Source organism: Gorilla gorilla, chromosome Y (assembly GCF_029281585.2).
Source record: "Gorilla gorilla gorilla isolate KB3781 chromosome Y, NHGRI_mGorGor1-v2.1_pri, whole genome shotgun sequence".
Lineage (NCBI taxonomy): Eukaryota > Metazoa > Chordata > Mammalia > Primates > Hominidae > Gorilla > Gorilla gorilla.
This window is the reverse complement of record NC_073248.2, coordinates 18,729,568-18,749,050: the sequence shown is the minus strand read 5'-3', so window position 1 is coordinate 18,749,050 and position 19,483 is coordinate 18,729,568. Positions and strand designations below refer to the sequence as shown.

Sequence of the window (19,483 nt, the reverse complement as noted above, 5' to 3'; positions counted from 1 at the left end):
AAATTTGTTCTTCATATTATGCTATGTGAATTTGTAAAAAATATTAGTTAAGAATTATCATCACACTTCCTATGAAAAGTATTCATTTTATAATAAAGCTGTAAAGAAGTTAGGTCAGCAGATCACCTATTTAGGATATACCTCCAAATAAGTGAACATGGAATACATAAATTTTGGTAACGTTTATGCTCAAGCCCTTTATTATTATTATTTTACTTTTTGTATAGATATTGATAGAAGGTAAATTAAAAAATCAGACTAGTTTGACTGTAGTAAATGGTTTTCCTATAATTTCTTCATTTTTTCCTTTCAGTGGGCAGAAATAGTTTGTCTTCCAGCTACTAGTGTATCAGCACTTATCATTTATAGAAATTAGAAAACACACACTTTCTTTCTCTTTCCTAGACCCAGTAAATTGTATCATCCATGCATCGCAGTCAGGGTGGCTTTACTTTTAGCAGAATCTTCATATATGATATTCACCAATACTTGGTTAACAGCCACTATTGGAAGAAAAATTGGAATGTAAGTTCTGGTACTCTAGTCCGTGTTACCCCTAGGGTGTTGCGTTTAACACATATAGAGACGGCTAATCACAACAGCAAGAAGCAATAGAAACAGAATATAAAATTTCAAATTAGATATCTTACCTTTGTACTTGGTTGCTTGTGATTTATGTTGTCTCGGCACTGTACTGTGGCATGTATATCTGCCTTTTTCCTTTTTCTATGCAATGAGCTTCTCCAGGGCAGGAACTGGGTATTGTTTATTTCTTCATCACAAACCTAAGATACAATGAAAAGCATACAGAGACCTCTCAGATACTTGTAAACCAACTGTATTTTGCTCTATGGCTACACTCATGTTTTGATTTTAGAGCTTCTGTCTATGCCCTCATTCCTTCCACAACTACAGTTAATAGGCATAGTTATTGAGTCTTAATAATTCTGATATCCTCAAGTAAATAATCTTACGTAATTTGGAAAATACATTATTCTCAAAAAGGATACTGAATCCTACAAACCCTAAGTAACGTATTCACCTAAAGTAGAAGAGGACTCATTTGTCTTCACTCCTGCATACTTGGCAAAATTTTACTATTTTATATTACCTGCAGTGTATGGTTTTTTTTGCTACTCTTTTATGATAACTTCTCTGTGAACCCAGTTATAACAGTTCATGTTTGAAATAAGCAATAATAGTAAAAAATAAAAAGTAAATTAAGTGCTTTTAAAATTAAGAGTATAAAAATGTATTTCATTTTATTCAGTAACTTTGGGTATTTGTTTCAACTCTTTTCTTTATATTTATAAAGTTAAACTAGTGTATTACTGATTTTTTTTGTCTTTAATGTTGATCCCCAATATAATTTACTAGAATATTTTTATTAATTTGAAGACAAACCAGAGTTAAGTAAGACAGGAGATAGAAAATCATACAATATTAACATCCTAAGACACATTCAAGACATCTTTGTTCATTTAGCTGTTTTCAAACTGCAATCCTATGTACCCAAAGAATTTTGGCAACAGTTAAGAGAAATTTCAGGTGAGTGCTTATTTCAGTTGTATAAAAACCTCAATACGTTAACTAAACATTAGTCAGAAAAAAGGCTTCATTTAAAGGACAAGTATTAAGTGAAACTAGCCAAAAAATACAAAGGACAAGGATTGCATGTTTTTATTCATATCTCAGAAATAACAAATTTCATCTCACAGAGGTAGAGAATAGCATGACAGATTATTATAGGCTGTGAAAGACACTGAGCAAACAAATAAGTGAGCTAGTTAATGTGTAAAAAATACAGTTAGAAGGAATAGGTTCTAAAGTTTGATTGTATAGAAGGGAGACTATAGGTATGAGTAACTTATTACAGATTTCAAAATAACTAGAAGTTTAGTTTTGGAAAGTTCTTGAAACAAATATGTCATATATGTCTGAAATGACTAATATACCAATTACCAATAAGCCATTTAAAAATTTGCTCATTGCTCATTGTGTGCATGTATCAAAATAATAGTTCTACTTTGTAAATATGTAAAATTATAATGCATCAATTTAAAGAAACAATAAATAGTGGTCTATTTAAATAAGAAAATTCACTAAAGCTGTCCAGTTCTGAATTGTAAAAACCTCTTTCTCTCCACACGTTGGGGCTTTGTGATCCAAATTCTGATTTTAGAAGTACTGGCACATGTTCTTGGGCAGACTAAGGCGATGACAGAAAACCCACACATGCCCCTCTTCAGCATTAGCTGGAAATTGTGGTCCAGGGCACTCCCGGATGCCATGAAATAATATGTGCCATTGGAAAAATAATTACTAGCTTGTCTTGCCTTGGTGTTGAGACTGCTTCTTTGACTGAAGACCATAAAATAATTACAAAACTTGCAACACCTATAACGTGTTGGGCAAAGTAAGGAAACAGTCTAATGAGGAAGTGCTCAGAAGACTTCCAAAATAACATAAAAAAATGGCTTTATAGAAGGAAACGTTACCAGGGAAGTGCAAGGAGTTGCTCATCCTGTTCAAGAGCAGGTAGTAGGGAATTTTCTAGCATGTAGTCTGGAACCACCTCAGGAATTACTGGATCCCACTGTCACATGGGCAATGCCCTTTGAAGAGCTCCCTATTGACAACAACCACCTGCTTGGTTGATGAATGGCCATTTCAAGGTGGATGAACAATGTCCTGTTGGCAGGATTTCACAGAGACCAGAAATAAAAAGACCAATTGAAGATGGAATGATCAAATTACCTCAATGATTGAACTGCATGCTGTTTTTTCTTTTTTTAATAAAGGATTAAAAACATTAAACCATGATTTATAAAAGCAATTGTTTGAATTCATGAGTAGTAAGTAGTAATCAATGTCCTGGCCATGTGAACAATAGAAAACTGGACTTTCAAACAGATGCCTGTATGTGACACATGGACTTTTAATGGGCTGAGTCACATCCTGGCATCTTCTTAACAGTAAAAATTTAAGTGGTACATTAAAAAAGGACATGTTGGTTCCCATTTGAAGAATCCTCTCCAGGATGATTGGAAGGTGATTAGAACCAGGACATCATGATGTATTCACTTGAGATGACAACCTTATAGAGGTGCAGCAGTAAAGCAGGGATAGAATTAATCTACACATATTTCTTTTGTACTCTTTAAGGAACAGAAATTCCCAAATCTAAGTCTAGGCCTGGAGAGAAATGTAGACTGCAAATAACAATAGGCCAAATAGGAAGGCCCATAACATAGTTGGATTACAATGTACCAATATCAGTAGCCCTGATAGTGTATTTATAGGTCTTGACTAATGTAGACTGCATTTGGCATTCATAATGTTCAATGCTAATATTTACATACTATAAAAAGATAAAAACATAGTATACTCTAACCAGTTCAAAACAAATGAATTGCTGTTCCTCACGCTGTGCAACACACTTCATATCCTATTGTTTCCAACAATGGGCATACAGATATTACATCAAATGAAAAAAAATTATATGAATTATTTAAAATCAGAAGGAGCTTTTATCTTCAGTAAACCCTACATCTAACAACAAACACTTTAAAATAACATAGAAATAAACTTCGAGCCTTACTGCTTTCAAGGAAAATTGTGACTGGGTAGCAAAGCAGTCAGAAATCTTGGCACGATGGTAATTCAAAGTACTGTGGATTCTGATAATATGCCGTTCACTGGAATTAGATGAAACCATATTTTAAAAGCATCACAAGCATCACTTAGTAAATTCTATCACTAAAGTGCCTCAGTCAAAAAAAAAAAATGCAATCTACCATGCTCCACACATTGTGACATATGAAAAGTGTTCATGTTGGTTTTAATATTTTAGAATTTCCATTAAAAATATGGCAATATTCCTTATCTCAACAAGAAATTAAACTATCAAACATTAAAGGTGAAGTACGTGTAGAATTATAATCTGCTTGTTTTTTACATTTTTCCCCTGTTTTATAATTTTTCTGGTTTTAAAAAATAAGGTTTCTGAGCAATAAAGCTGTTACTCTGGGTGATTCCATCCCTTGGCTACATGAACTTGGTGAGAAGTCATGCTAAATGTTATAGCACAAGAAAACCTTTCAAATGAGTAACTTAGCCAGGTGCCATGGCCAGGTTTGGGGGTCCAAGGCAGGTGGATCACGAGGTCAGGAGATCCAGACCACCCTGGCTAACAAGAGGAAACCCTGTTTCCACCAAAAATACAAAATTAGCCACATGTGGTTGTGCATGCCTGTAATCCTAGCTACTCGGGAGGCTGAGGCAGGAGAACTGCTTGAACTCATGGGGTGGAAGTTGCAGTGAGCCAAGATCGCAACCATTGCATTACAGCCCATGCAACAAGAGTGAAACTCCATCAGAAAAAAAGAAGGAAAGGAAGAAAGGAAGGAAGAAAGGAAGAAAGGAAGAAAGAAAGAAAGAAAGAAAGAAAGAAAGAAAGAAAGAAGCGAGACAGAGAAAGAGGAAAAGAAAAAGAAAATAAAAAAGAAAGGAAGAAAGAAAGAAAAAGAAAGAAAGAAGAAAGAAAGGAGAAGAAAGAAGGAAAGAAAGAGAGAAAGAAAGAAAGGAAGAAACAAAGAAAGAAAGACAGAAAGAGAAAAGTGCATTACATTGTGGCTAGTCTTCCCATAATATTTTAATAAAAATATTTGTTTTAACTTACAAGTGCTCAGAAATGGTTTTTATTTATATTTTTGGTCAGTATTTGTTTTTCGGTAAATTTTGTATGAAAACCCGCAAAATTATTAATTTTTACTGCCACTGGATTTTGAGAGAGATTAAATAAATTACTTTATGATCTTATTGAAATATCACACATTTTTATGAACTAGGACAAGGTAGTACCTAATTACAGACAAAATATCAAAAGGGTAAAATAAAACATGACCCCACTTAAGGCATTCTTCTTCTGATCGTCTTGCCAAAGCTGTCCTAGATAATGTTTTTCTTAATTTACAGTCACAGCTGATATGTTACAAAATATGTAAGAAAATAATAATTGAAAACCACGCAAGTAAAGATGAAAATGAGTTCAAAAAAGAAAAATAAAAACTTTATTTATTTATTTACCTATTGATACATAAAGCCTGTTGGATGAGGATATAATGAAGCATATTCTGTTGGAGAGGACTTATGCTCATCTAAGGCATCTTGGTCATCTGGCTTCAAATTCTAAATATTTAAAAAGACTGATTATTTGATTATAAAGGTAACTTTATACCTTAATATTTAATTTTCTTCATTTAGAATAAACTGTTAAGAAGTGCAAAAAAGCTGGCATCTTTAACATCTTTACAATTCCTGCAAATGATTTGTAATACAGGGAAAAAATCTGAATTATTTTAGCTGCATAATTTCTGGACCATTTCACACAAGTCATTTCCAAAAGGAAACTTACTTTCTAAGACCAAACAAACCAATGCTAACCATTTAATAAAATACATATTTTTAAGGGCAATATTAATACATAAACATTGGCTTACACATTTAAAAATCATTTCTCTTTTTCCCAGATTTATCTGCTGCCATTTGGGGGCTTCCCCCTGCCCACTCATCCAGACAAAGTTTGCAAGCTTTTGTAAGTGTCATCCTAGCACTATTTGATCTTTCTAAGAAATAAGCATTTGGTTTTTTTTTTTTTTGTACTGGAGGAGACCATTTTTTTAGGCACATTGAATTTTTTCCAGTATATGGTCTTCTTTCAAGTTTCTATATCCACTAAACAAGTCAATTTTCTTTCTTTTCTTTTCTTTCCTTACATTTCCTTTCCTTTCCTTTCCTTTCCTTTCCTTTCCTTTCCTTTCCTTTCCTTTCCTTTTCTTTCCTTTTCTTTTCTTTTCTTTTTCCACGTGAAAGTGCAACCACAGTCATTACTTCCACAAATTATGCAGTTGAGTTTCCCACATTTGGGGAAATCGCAGGAGTCAGCACATCCAGAATACAATAGATTAGCCTTGCCCTGGGAAAGCCACCTTCGTGATCACAGTATCTCCCCTGGCAGAGAAGTATCCATTTTCTTTTTAAGACTTCCGTTATCCTTTGAAAGAAAATACAACTATAAATATAATAGAATTTAGAATAATTTTCAGTACGATTTCAATCATCCATGATTATTGTCTTCTAAAATAAACTTCTTGATTCTGACACAGGCTTCTACAAAATTGTAAGAAAAAATGTTACGGTAAACAATGAAACAGCTGCTAAATAAAGCTACCATACATTTTATGCACTGATATGCTCATTTTTGATAGCGACTCTTAGAGCGTTCTGTTATATCTAACAGCCATCATCGGTCTTCTGGAATTTTATTGTGCTCACTATGAACTTTAAAAGTAAACAGATGAAAAGAATTCGTAATATCTAGTAGTAGCTAATATTTTATTGCCTAATATATGTCATTCAGAAATTTTCGAGGTAATCTAATTAATATCAGAGTTAGTTTCCTAAGCAGGTAGCATTAGTAAATCCATTTAACAAATAAAAAAACTAATTACATTTACGAGAAATACTTTGCAAAATATTACAGATTTATCCAGTTGAGGAGCTAGCTAGCAATCTGACTCAAACATCGGACCTCTTGGCATATTACCAGTTTAAAACGTTTTGGCTAAATATGCTATCCATGCATTACTACAAGTGAATTAAAAACAGTAATGCTATATTACTTTTTATGGTTCTAATTTTTATTCAGATTATGCTCTGTGGCCCAGGCTGGACTGCAGTGGCATGATGATAGTACATAGCTCAATCAGTCCTCACATTCCAGGGTTCAAGTAATATACTCCTGCCTCATCCTTCCAACTACTTGGGATTACAGAAATGAACAACCATATCCAAATCTCCTCATTATTTTCACTAAAGATAATTAGACTTTTAAGACTACCTTTAAAAAAAATAAAAAACTTACTTGATATTCACTAATTTTTCAGAGACAATATTTTAGAATGTAAAGCAAGAATCCCAAGATTATAAAACAGGGATATAAATTGGCAGTACAGAATAGATTTCAATTCTAATACTATAAGAGCACACTCATGATAGGTAAAGCAACTTATAATGGCAATAATAAAAGTTGCCTGATTTGCTAATGATCAGTCATTTTGTTTCAGGGCTAGCTAATTTGCAACATATTTACACTGCCAACTGTCTGCTATTCTTAGGAGTCCAATCTAAAATTGCAAAAAAAAAAAAAATGACTTCTGTCTTTTTTGTCATTACCATGACAGATAAATAAATTTTTTTTCTCTCTGCCATGTATCTTACTTTATATAATAAGAATATATTCCAAGTCAAAGACCAGGCTTTTTGTTTTTGCCATGGGAGCATTTATAATACAAATTTCTTTTGAAAAAGGTGATCTTTGTAATCTAATTATTTCAGTAAAGAATAACATGGATAAGCTTCTTGTAACACTTACAGTACACATTTAATTATCTCATTCTCTTAAAAATTATAATAAAGTGAAAATCATTTCATCTGCCACATTATCAATAGTATCATTTGTTTTCACGTGCAATTTGGATTAATATTATCTTTGCCTATATTTTTATCTGCCACTTTGAACAGTGGTTGGTACATAGCAGTTGTTGATATATATCTGTTGAATACCACCTATTGAATAGACTAAATATTCGTTACACAGTACATTTCAAGCTAATCTCAATAAGGAGAATAATAAATTCCTACATCAAACCCACATTAATCCACATCCACTATTTTACACATTAACCCAACATGGATACCTTTACTGTAATCACTTCCTTGGATGAGATGAGGCTAAGATGTGATTTAGCCTTACTTTAGAGCAAATACAAGAAGTTACACAGTAAACAATATATGACAACAAACTATTTTTAAAATGATATAAATTAAATCCCATTGATAGGAACTCTTAATGTCATTATACAACATTAATTAATCTGCTTGAAATCTATGATAGTGGACCAAAGAACAATTAGAAAATTTTAATTCTTAAATTCTAATATTTTCAGTTATTTAAAATTTAAGATTATCATTTGCTTTTAATCATTGTGTTCTACAGCTCTATAATAACTAATTTATTGTCAGGTTTTCAGTGTGCTTATTATGATGTCTATTCAGTGAAAATTGTGTGTGTTTTTGTGTGTGTGGGCATGTGTGTATAGAGTTTCCATATATATAATATGATTGTTTCTAGAATCCTATAACAATAAAACTTTGCATCTCCTGGTGGAGTTGTGCAGCTGAATCTGGTGCAATTCTTAGGCTTATTTTAAAGCAAATGACACAACTAAGAATACTAGAAGAATGCTAACGATCTGTTTTTAGCATAACCACAGTTATTTAAAATTATGATTTTCCTCAAAACCAGGCTGGTCAAGACGGTGAAACCCCATCTCTTTTAAACATTAGACAACTGTGGTGGCAGGCGCTTGTAATCCCAGCTACTCAGGAGGCTGACCCAGAGAATTGCTTGAACCCAGGCGGCGGAGGTTTCAGTGAGCCGAGATTGTCCTCCTGCACTCCAGCCTGGGTGACAGAACGAGACTCTGTCAAAAAAAAAAAAAAAAAAAAAAAAAGAAAGAAAGAAAGAAAGAAAAAGAAAGAAATTATTCTTCTTACATACTAATTTAAACTACTTAGAGGCTACGGATTGCTTTTAGATAACTTAATGTTATCTACCATGTTAACATTAACTTTTTTAAAAAAAAGTTTCCATTCTAAGACATTCCTTCCAATGACTTTTTTCATTATTACATCTATAGTAACACATGTATCCTTTTAGATGATTCCAAATTCTGGACATATGTATCCAACTCCCCATTACAATTTTTTATTTGGTTTCCCATATGTTTCTAAAATGCAATCCGCTCAAAGAGGTTCTCTTATTTCTCTCAGTAAATTGCATTACTATTCCTTCAGCTTATCAAATCACATTCGGGACGTAGGTGTTGTCTCTTTCCGCTCCACTTCCTCAAATATCCAATTACCAACACCTGACTATACTAATTCCTAAAGAGCTCATAAATCTGTCCACACATATGTTCTGCATTGCCAGTTTTGTAATATAGAGCACCCACAAAGTTTTCCTACAGATAATTTTGAATACTTCCTTACTGTGGTCTATTGTGAAACTTTCTATGCTATAGCCTGTGAGATGTTACAAATTTATGCCTTTTGTGATTCTCTAATGGTTTATCAAGTCACAGTGAATATCTCACATAAATGCTAAAAAAGCCAAGTTATGTCAATACTAAGTCTGTACCCACTAGCTACTTAGGAAAAAAAAAAATTAACAAAGCAACCCTTTTCTACCGCAAGTGCTTTTTACTCTCCAAATTTAAGACACATACTCGCTACAATAGGCAGCAGAGCCCTCTGTATTTTTTTTGTTGTTTATTACAATCCTTTAATATTATCCCACCTGGACTGTTTATTCAGTACTGTATTTTCCAAATCATAATTAGGAGGGATTCAAAATACTTTATCTGAAATTCGAAAAGCTCAAGTAAGCAAGGCTTTTAAAAATAAGGTTGTTATGTAACTCAATTTCTGATGTAATAAAGACTTAATTGAGGGAAGCTATTTAAGTCTTCACCCATAAAGGGAATATTCATTTCTCTTCATAGAAACATTAGTATGTTTGATTCTTGGGTACTTTGGGGGCCTTACAGGGAATGGTACACGATGCGATGCAACTGTGTTGACTGTTTTCTCAAATTTTAAAAATTCCTAATACCTAAAACACACTTCCTAATTGCCTTAAGATGTGTAAATGTATAATGAACTTTCTCAATTAAAATTAAACTTAGGTTATATTATAAACCAATCATGGGTTTTGTATAAGCAACTAAAATCTCAAGTTAAATTGTGCAAGACAAAATTTTTGAGAGTTCTTAAGTATGATACTTTTACATTCAAAATAAATATTGTGTTTATGTTTGTATAATATATGCTCCTACTCTACTAAAAGTATCCCAGCATCTCAGAGGTAGTCAGGCAAGGCTGAGAAAAAGAAAGCACAGAGATCGTCAGAGCAGGAAGAGTAAAGGGTAAAATGTATTTCCTCTTGAAGGTAAATATTAATGATACAAATAACACTTTCATCACAGGAATGTGTGACCATAGAAATTAGTTTTGATAGGAAAATATTTGTAATTTAAACAAATTACTTAAAATGATCTGCTAATTGTCTGAGTCATTCATATAAATATGACCTAATATTTATCAATATCACTGAGATATTATCTAGTAATTAAATTTTAAATAGATCCATAAATTAGTAATTTTGAAATGTTGCACTAACACTGAATACAGTACAAATATTTTTGTTCTACGTTTCTGACAATCTATCCATGCCTTTAGGACTGCTGTGCAATAGGTTGATGTGAGGAAAATCAGACTACCCTAAGAGACATTTACTTAAAACTGCATCTCTTAATTTATGCTAATAGCAACAAAAACTTTAAGTGAATTATTTATTTACATTATCACCAAATTTCTTTTTCTTTATTTTAACAAAAGCATACATAAATGCTAAGTTTCTCGTAGATGTCATTTTTAAACCTGAAAAGCAAAACAACTAATTGGTATCCCTTAAGGATGTGGATACGTTTTCCAAGTTCTAGAAATTCTGATTTAGATAGTGTGGGATATGACCTGGAAATTAGTACTTTTCAAAAAGCAAGATTAAGAGATAACATCGGCTGGGCACGGTGACTCAAGTCTGTAATCACAGCACTTTGGGAGGCCAACATGTGCAGATTACAGGATCAGGAGTTTGAGACCATCTTGGCCAACATGGTGAAACCCCGTCTCTACAAAATACAGATATATATATATATTTAACCAGGCGCAGTGGCACACCTGTAGTCCCAGCTTCTAGGGAGGCTAAGCCTGAGGAATCACTTGAACACAGGAGGTGGAGGTTGCAGTGAGCCGAGATCTTGTCCCTGCACTCCAGCCTGGACACAGAGCTAGACTCCATCTCCAAAATAAATAAGTAAATAAAAGAGAGAGAAAGATAACATCAATCAGGCACGATATCTAATCTTAAAGATTACCAGAAAAATAAAACAAATGCATAAATAACCTGAGAATACATGAAATACACTGAAGTTACCCAGATTTGCTATGCATTTATATATATATATATATATATTTATATGTATATGGAACATTGCCTGTACTTTAGGACACATTACATGTAGTAACCTGATTAAAATGATTCTCATTTTATATTTAAAAATAAAAACATCATTGATATAACACGAAAATGTCTTACCTAAACTGGCATATATTACAAACAGGTAAATATATTATTGTAAATAAAATCCCTATGATCTGAATCTTTTCTCGTAAGGACGTTAAGTACTCCTCTTAGTAACTGATCACTCCTGCTCAAGTTGTTACATTTCTGTGAAAAAGAAGTGTTCATTGGTGTAATAGAATCAAGATTACAAAACAGCTTCTATTTGAATAAAAAGAGTCTCGTTCTTATAAAGAGCAAACATCTAACAAAGAAAATGATTAAATACTATTCCTCTTTGAGAGAGAAAATAAAGAGCTGTGGTAAATTTTATTGTAGATTTTTTATGCTGCTATAATTAAAAGAACAACAACACTTCCACAACTTCAATAGAATTATTTAAACCATTTAGTGATTTATATTATCACCAATTTTAATTTTCTATTACAGTATTTTACTAAAATACCTTTCAATTTAACCAGTAGAAAAGTAAATTTAAGAAAATATAACCTTTAGTGATTTCCTAAATAATTGTGAATATTCAATACACAAAATAATTTAATCTTGTTTTTCAGAGGGCTGAGAAATCACTATTTATTACCATAAAATAATTTTTAAAACTCACAGGTGTTATAATATATGTAAGCATGCATTTGTGTATGGCAAAGACATCAAATAGAATCATAAATATTTTCTGATTTGAATTTGCAGACAACAGAATTTACTTCTAAGTATATAATTACTCCAAAAAACAAAAAAAACTAACAGCTGTGCAATTACCTGACTAGCAAGTGATAGAGCAGGAGCACCTTCATCTTGAACAAATACTGCCACATTAACTTCCAGCTCTCTTTTTATCCTCATGCATTTCAAGGAAATCACTTCTCTTCTTACTACAAATAATAAGCACATTCCTTTCCCTTCAGGTGCACTAAGATACAGAAGCTAGAAGCAGACATGGGGGACATGCCTGCAGCTCCAGAAAGCTGCATGAAAACAGACACACAACACTCTCTGTCAGATAAACACAACAAAGAGACACAGAGGCAGTCCAACCCTCTGATAAGCACTGTGAGACTGAATCATGGAAAACTCTTAGTCTGTTAACAGAGTGTGGCTCTGACTTAACCTGGCCAGCCGCCCCCTCACACTGATTAAAAATAAATCTGTCCCTGTTGACTGTCAAGCCTCCCTTCAGGTTTCTCTCCTCTTTCTTTAATCCTTACATTGGTTGCTGATACCCAGGACCGGTATTGGTGGCAGAGGCTCCCTTACATCCCAGGAAGCTGTGGGCAATGGCAGCTTATCCTAAGCAAACTCCTGGATCCTGAGAGTCTCTGGCCACCTGCCCCATCTTTTCTCTCATTTTACTGTTCAAGCGATTTGTGTGAGAAGGACAACTGACCTGAAGGAAACTGCAAGGCTCAGGCCAGGGCTCTAAATCCCTCAAGTCTTGGGAATCCACCCCTAACACTGGCTCCCTCTTTCCTCTTCTCTCTCTCTCTCATTCTCTTACTTTCTGTTCCTCATATAGCTCTAGTCTGGCAGGCTCTTTGCCAATTCCAACTGGAACATCCAAAAGACAACACTAACTCGGCCATCTGGTAAGATCTGCCTTTTCCTGCCTTTCCCCTGGTACCATAGAACGTCCAGACTGCGGTCCACTTCCTCAAAGGACCAACGGGACTAAGTTCAAGGAAATTGTGGGGACATGAAGTGCTTTCCCAGCATAACTGTCCTCTTTCAGAAGGAGGATTCTGGGTCTCTGTCTATGTCTGGGGACATCTAGAACAAAACAGAGCTATCTTAAAACACCTTTATAGCAAATGCAGCTTCCAAGAAATGTTAATAGTTAAGTATGTGAATTTACAAATTTGTCATTCAGTTGTACCCATAGGAAAGGTTTAGTAATACTGATATTTACAAGAAAAACAGACAAACAAACAAACTTAACAGGTTTTACATTAACATTAAAAATTGCCAAAGGTTACATTATAACATGTAATTGAAAGTGCTAAACATAAATTTTCATGCAAGGTGTATAAAAACAGTAATAAGTTAAAAATTGTAAGAAGACATAAAAATCTACATTTTGATTAAAAATTTAAAAATAGGTTTCGGGAGACACTGAGCTAGCTTGAAGAGTTTTTTTTTTTTTTTTTTTCATACCCCAGTGGCACCTGAAATGTCAGAAAGAAAGAACCATTCACTCCCTTGAATTGGGTGAAGCCATGGAGCCAAGTGGTCTAGCTCAGTGGGTGTCACCTCTATGGAGTCTAGCAAGCTAAAATCCACTGCCTTGAAATTCTCGCTGCCAGCACAGTAGTCTGAAGCCAACCTGGAATGCTTGAGATTGGTGGGGACAGGGATGTCCACCATTACTGAGGCTTGAGTAGGTGGTTTTTCCCTTTACAGTATAAACAAAGCCACTGGGAAGTCACAGCAGCTCAGCAAAGCTGCTGTAGCCAGACTGCCTACCTAGATTCCTCCTCTTTGGTCAGAGCATCTCTGAAATAATGGCAGCAGCCCCAGTTAGGGGCTTATAGACAAAATTTCCATCTCCCTGAAACAGAGCCCCTGGGGGAAAGGGTGGCTGTAGGCACAGCTTCAGCAGACTTAAACCTTCCTGCCTGCTGGCTCTGAAGAGAGCTGCAGATCTCCAAAAGACTGCCAAAAGTGAGTCCATGAAGCTCATGACTCTTGACTGGGAGACTCCTCCCAGCAGGGATCGACAAGCACATCATAGAGGAGTGCTCTGGCTGGCACCTGGCAGGTGCCCCTCTGGGATGAAGCTTTCAGAGGAAGGAACATGCAGCAATCTTTGCTTTTCTGCATCCTCTGATAGTGATACACAGGCAAAAATGGCCAGAAGTGGACCTCCAGCAAAGTCCAGCACACCTGCAGCAGAAGGGCCTGATTGTTAGAAGGAAAACTAACAACAGAAAGGCATAGTATCAACATCTACTAAAAGGATTTCCTCTCTATATAGGAATATACATATATACTATATATTCAAGTTTTATTTTATATATATAAATTTATATATATAACGTTATATATATAGAATATATATATAGAATATAGATAGTATATATAGAATATATATAGAATATATATAGTATATATATAGAATATATATATAGAATTTATATATATATATATATATTTTCAAAGGTCACCAACATCAAAGAATGAAGGTACATAAATGAACAAAGATGAAAAAGGAAATCGCAAAAAGACTGAAAATTCCAAAAACGAGAACCCCTCTTCTCCTCCAAAGGATCGCAACTCCTCGCCAGTAGGAAAACAGAACTGAATAGAGAATGAGTTTGAGAAATTGACAGAAGTAGGTTTCAGAAAGTGGGTAATAACAAACTCTTCTGAGCAAGAAAGAAAGTTCTAACCCAATGCCAGGAAGCTAAGAACCTCAAAAAAAGGTCAGGGGAATTGCTAACTGGAAAAACGAGTTAAAGGAAAAACATAAATAACATGATGGAGATGAAAAACACAGCACAAAGACTGCATGAAGCATACACAATTACCAATAGCCAAATCGATGAAGTGGAAGAAAGGATATCAAAGACTGAAGATCAATTTACTGAAACGAAGCATGAAGAAAAGGTTAGAGAAAAAGGAATAAAAAGGAACAAACAACGTCTCCAAGAAATATGGGACTATTTGAAAAGACTAAACCTACTTTGTTTGTTTATTTGTTTGTTAGTTTGTTTGAGATGGAGTCTTGCTCTATCACCCAAGCTGGAGTGCAGGGGAGCGATCTCGGCTCACTGCAACCTCCTCCTCCCAGATTCAAGGGATTCTCCTGCTTCAGCCTCCTGAGTAGCTGGCATTAAAGGCATGCACCATCATGCCGGGGTAAGTTTTGCAATTTTAGGAGAGACAGAGTTTTGCCATATTGCCAAAGCTAGTCTTTAACTACTGGCCTCAAGTGATCTGCAGACCTCAGCCTCTCAAAATGCTGAGATTAGAGTCATGAGCTACCATGCCCAGCCCAATTTCAACTTGTTTTATAAAATTTCTGTGACATCCTCCACCTTCCCTTGACCCACAAAATGACTGTTATTTAGAATTCCAAAATAGGGGCCTTCGAAGAATCTCCAAGGAACACTTGTCCCAGAGGCCCTGAGGAGGTAGCTACTCAGAATTAGATGATAGATTACACTGGGAAATTGAGGGCAAGAAGAGAACCTAGGTTAGTTTCCAAATGTCTAGCTGAGGGGAACAAACAGAATGTGGCCTCTCTTCTAAGATGCCCTGATCCCAATCTGTAAAACTTGTGTGTATGTTAGGGCTCATGACAAAGACAAATTACGGTTGCTCATCAGTTGACCTTAAGATAGGAAGATTGCCCAGGATCATCCAGCTTGATCAACGCCATTAAAATGGCCTTAAATGTAGAAGATGGAAGCAAAAGAGGAAAGTCAGGGGGAAGTCACAGAAGAATGGAAAAGCAATGTGATGTTGATGGCTTTGAAAACAGAGGATGGGGCTATAGCTAAGGAATGCAGGAGGCCCCTAGAATCTAGAAAGTACAAGGAAACAAATTATCCTCTAGAGCATCCAAGAGGGACACAGTCCTGCGCACACTTAGATTGTAGCCCAACAAGTACCTATGTTGCACTCCTGTGCTACAGAAGTGTAAGATAATACACTTGTCTAAATTTTTAATAATTTGTTACAGTGGCAGTAGGAAACTAAAATAGGCCAAAGCCAGAAAAACCTGTAGATATGAGAGGAAAGGAAGGAAACTCAAGGAAGTGTCAGCAAATGAGTAGAAGACACATTCTCTTAAGAGACTGAGGACAAAAGGAGTTCATCTGCCAGGGGAATGGGTTTCAAAGCACTGTAGATAAGTTGTTGCATAGAGGCAATGAGGCATCAAGGTGAAGATATCTGCAGCAGTATGGAAATGAGAGTGTGAGAAAGGGGTGGTTCCTCTCCACTGTGTATCCCCACCACTAATACAGAAATTGGTACACAGCAGGTGTTCAATGCTGGCAGAATGGTACTGGAGGGTAGTGGCATGGCCTGCAGCATAGACAGTGCTGAAATGCAAGAATGACAGACATGGCAAGATTTCAGTGTTAAGTAGACTCAACAGAGCAAAGAGCCTTCTGAAACTTCTCATGCTGATGTCTCAGGGGTTTCAGAGGCTCCATGATGAAGTTTATGTTCAGATGGTCGACAGCAACTTTATGAGAAGTTACTGAAGTTTTAAGTTACCTATGAAGAAATCCTGCATAACAAGAAACTGGGCTTGCTGGCTGATGAGAGGGAGCCAGGACCTTTATTTGTGATGGAAACAGCAGCTGTCTCTGGTAGGTGGGCAACCTGGTCTTTGACAGGGAGAAGTCTAAAGAAATCAACTTGGTGATATGAGGAGATCTCCCAATACCTTAACTTTAAGGAGTCTACATACACTAACTAGTAATCAACATACGCGTGGAACCAGATGTCAGTGAGTCTAGAATCAAAAGTCTAAAAGGCCGCCAGTGAGTGGAAGTATGACACGCACACACACACACACACACACATATATAATATATATATATATATCAGGCTTTGGGGTTGACCGTAACTTAGTCTAGCTAGGCATTTAAATCAATAACTTGAATGAAGACAACTTATCACATTTAAAAATAACACCAAGGGTTTATTTATTGGAATTCATTAGAAGGCAGAAATTAGGATCCAAAATGATCTCTGTGGCTAAGAGAGTTGGGAGAAATTAACGAGATAGAAGTTAAGCAAATAGTAAAGAAAGCCCTGTCCTTTGGATTAGAAATCAACTGTACAACAATAGGACAAGGGAAACCTAGATTAAGAACTTTCACCTACATCAAGAAAAGTGTTAACTTACTCCAAGCTCTGTAAGAGGTAAAAGTCTGAGAGTTTGGTCAAAAAGCTAATGCAATTCTAGGTGGTATTAAGAGCAAGATCGGGGAGAATGTTCATGCCCTCTTAGGGGAAGAAAGTGAGTTCTGGGAATCATATCATCTTCGTGGAAGAAACTCATTTCTGGAAATCTATCATAAATTAATCCATATCTCTGACCTGTGTGTGTTATAGGTGAGGGGAGGGCAAGATTTATGCTAGGGAAATCTCTGGAAAGAAGACAAAAGCAATTGAAGGAACTGAGGATGTTTAAATGGTACTGAGAAGACCTTTTTGGGGTGGAAGGGGAGCGGGGTATGGCATAGTACTATCTTTAAATACAATAAGCTGTCTAACGGAAAAGGAATTTGGCTTGGAATGGCAAATGAGTTTCTTCTCATGAGTGAAATCTAATCAACTGGTATTGACTGCCATGAACTGGGGTTGAGAAATTTTCTGAGACTAAGTGTGGAAAGAAAAGGGGAAGAATGCTGTGTAGAAAAGAATGTAGGAAAGAATGCTGTGATCATTTATCCTTGTCTCATATGGATTTCAGGAGGCTGAACTTGACAGACTTATTCCAAACCCTTGCATAGGTCAAGCCCAGGGCTGCTCATTTGAAGTCACTGAAAACTACAATCTAATGGGTGGCTAGAACACCACCAGTGTCAGAGTAAGAGCATGCTTAATGAACTTGGAAGTCCCTGCTCTTAGTTTAATTTGCAGGACAATGCACGACAAAACTCATGGACTGTCGTTCCAAACACATCCCTTTTTGTAGCTGGCCTCTGTAGAGACTCTATAGAAGAGCTTCTGGAAAAACTGTTCGTTCCTGCCAACAGCAGTGTTTTCAGTCATCCCATAGACCTGGGGTCACTGATCTAGCATGGTACATGTCTATTGCAATAAGGAGGGGCAGCTTGAACACTGTTGATAGGTCTCTAATGTGACATTTTTCTATTAATATTATGAGCAATTATCCCACCTTTGGGAGAAGTTATGCTAGTTTTTGAAGAACATTTTATCTAATTGTATTCATATATTCAACTGTGTGATCAAAAGTGGGAGTGCGGTCGGGAGTGAGGGGATCTTCAGACACAATCTTTTTACTTGCTTGTTTGCTGTTGTTGCCCAAGCTAGAGTGCAATGGTGTGATCTCAACTAACTGCAACCTACACTTCCTCGGATCAAGTGATTCTTCTGCTTCCGACTCCCAGAGAGATTGGATTACAGATGTATGCCACCACACCTTGCTAATTTTTTTGTATTTTTAGTGGAAACCGGGTTTCACCATGTTAGCTAGGCTTGCCTGGAACTCCTGACCTCAAGTCATCCTTGAGCCTCCGCCTCCCAAAGTGCTGGGATTACAGGCGTGAGCCACCACGCCCAGCCGATTATTATTACTTTTTATACAGTGGACTGGTGATACTACCTAACAACATTTACAAGCTATCAACCTACTTTTAGAACACTGCTTTCATCATTTCATTATCCCATTCAAAAGCCTGGATGTATCTCAACTACAGGATTAGGTACTGGTATTCAAAGCAGACTCTCACATTGATCATGTCTTTTCTCAGCCCTATTGTTCCACCTCCACTAGAGTTTAGTTGTTTATTTTTTTTTCTTCCCCAAATCCACTTTGACTCTATCCACTTCAGAGCTACTATTATTTCTCTCATCCTGCCTGGAATGTTCTCCCTGATTCTGCCTGCAACTCCTACCTATTTTTTAAAATCCAACTAAGTCTCTCCTCCTCAATTATTTCCACCAAAAACCTACAGGTTCTCCACTTCCTAAGAAGTCCTGTCACTCATACTGCGTCTCAAAGACTTTAAGTTTCTCACAGCCAGTGATCAAAATTCACTGTACACTTCTTCAGTGCTGTGTACGAAGCTGAAACTGATCAAATTTTGTCCTCACAGCACTTAGATACTTTTTCAGGCTTATATTCCCAGCATACAACTCTGGACTCAGGGTAGATTTCTCACTGCCCCCAGAAGGTCCTAGATTTTTGTTTGTTTGTTTGGTTGGTTTTTATTATTTTACTCATTTTTCCCCATCCCTGCGATGCTCTTCTTTTGACCCACCACCCAAATCCTACGCATGAAGACCCTGAAGAGTTTACACTTTTTCCAAGAGATGATCTGAATCACTTCCATATTCAACCACCTCCCCTTTAAACTCATTACTCAATTTATATATATATATATCTCTATCTATCTATCTATCTATCTATCTATCTATCTATCTATCTATCTATCTATCTTAGCTCTTGCTCAATTATCTGGCTGTACCGTGTTCATTATTGCTTCTGAGAGGTTTGGTTGCTTTTCTTTTTAATTA

At 35.8% G+C, this 19,483-nt stretch overlaps 1 long non-coding RNA gene and 1 other non-coding gene across 2 annotated transcripts; both read right to left on the bottom strand.

The window, feature by feature from the left end:
* Nucleotides 1–371: 371 nt before the first annotated feature.
* LOC134757966 (uncharacterized) lies at nucleotides 372–5,247 on the bottom strand. The gene is made up of 4 exons (XR_010132650.1): nucleotides 5,089–5,247; nucleotides 3,602–3,698; nucleotides 2,499–2,691; nucleotides 372–785 (listed from the first exon to the last, which is right to left on the bottom strand). It is a non-coding gene; the product is annotated as an uncharacterized lncRNA (long non-coding RNA).
* A 618-nt stretch (nucleotides 5,248–5,865) lies between these two features.
* LOC129530434 (U1 spliceosomal RNA) lies at nucleotides 5,866–6,027 on the bottom strand. Its single transcript, XR_008675822.1, has one exon. It is a non-coding gene; the product is annotated as a U1 spliceosomal RNA (small nuclear RNA).
* Between the last annotated feature and the right edge of the window lie 13,456 nt (nucleotides 6,028–19,483).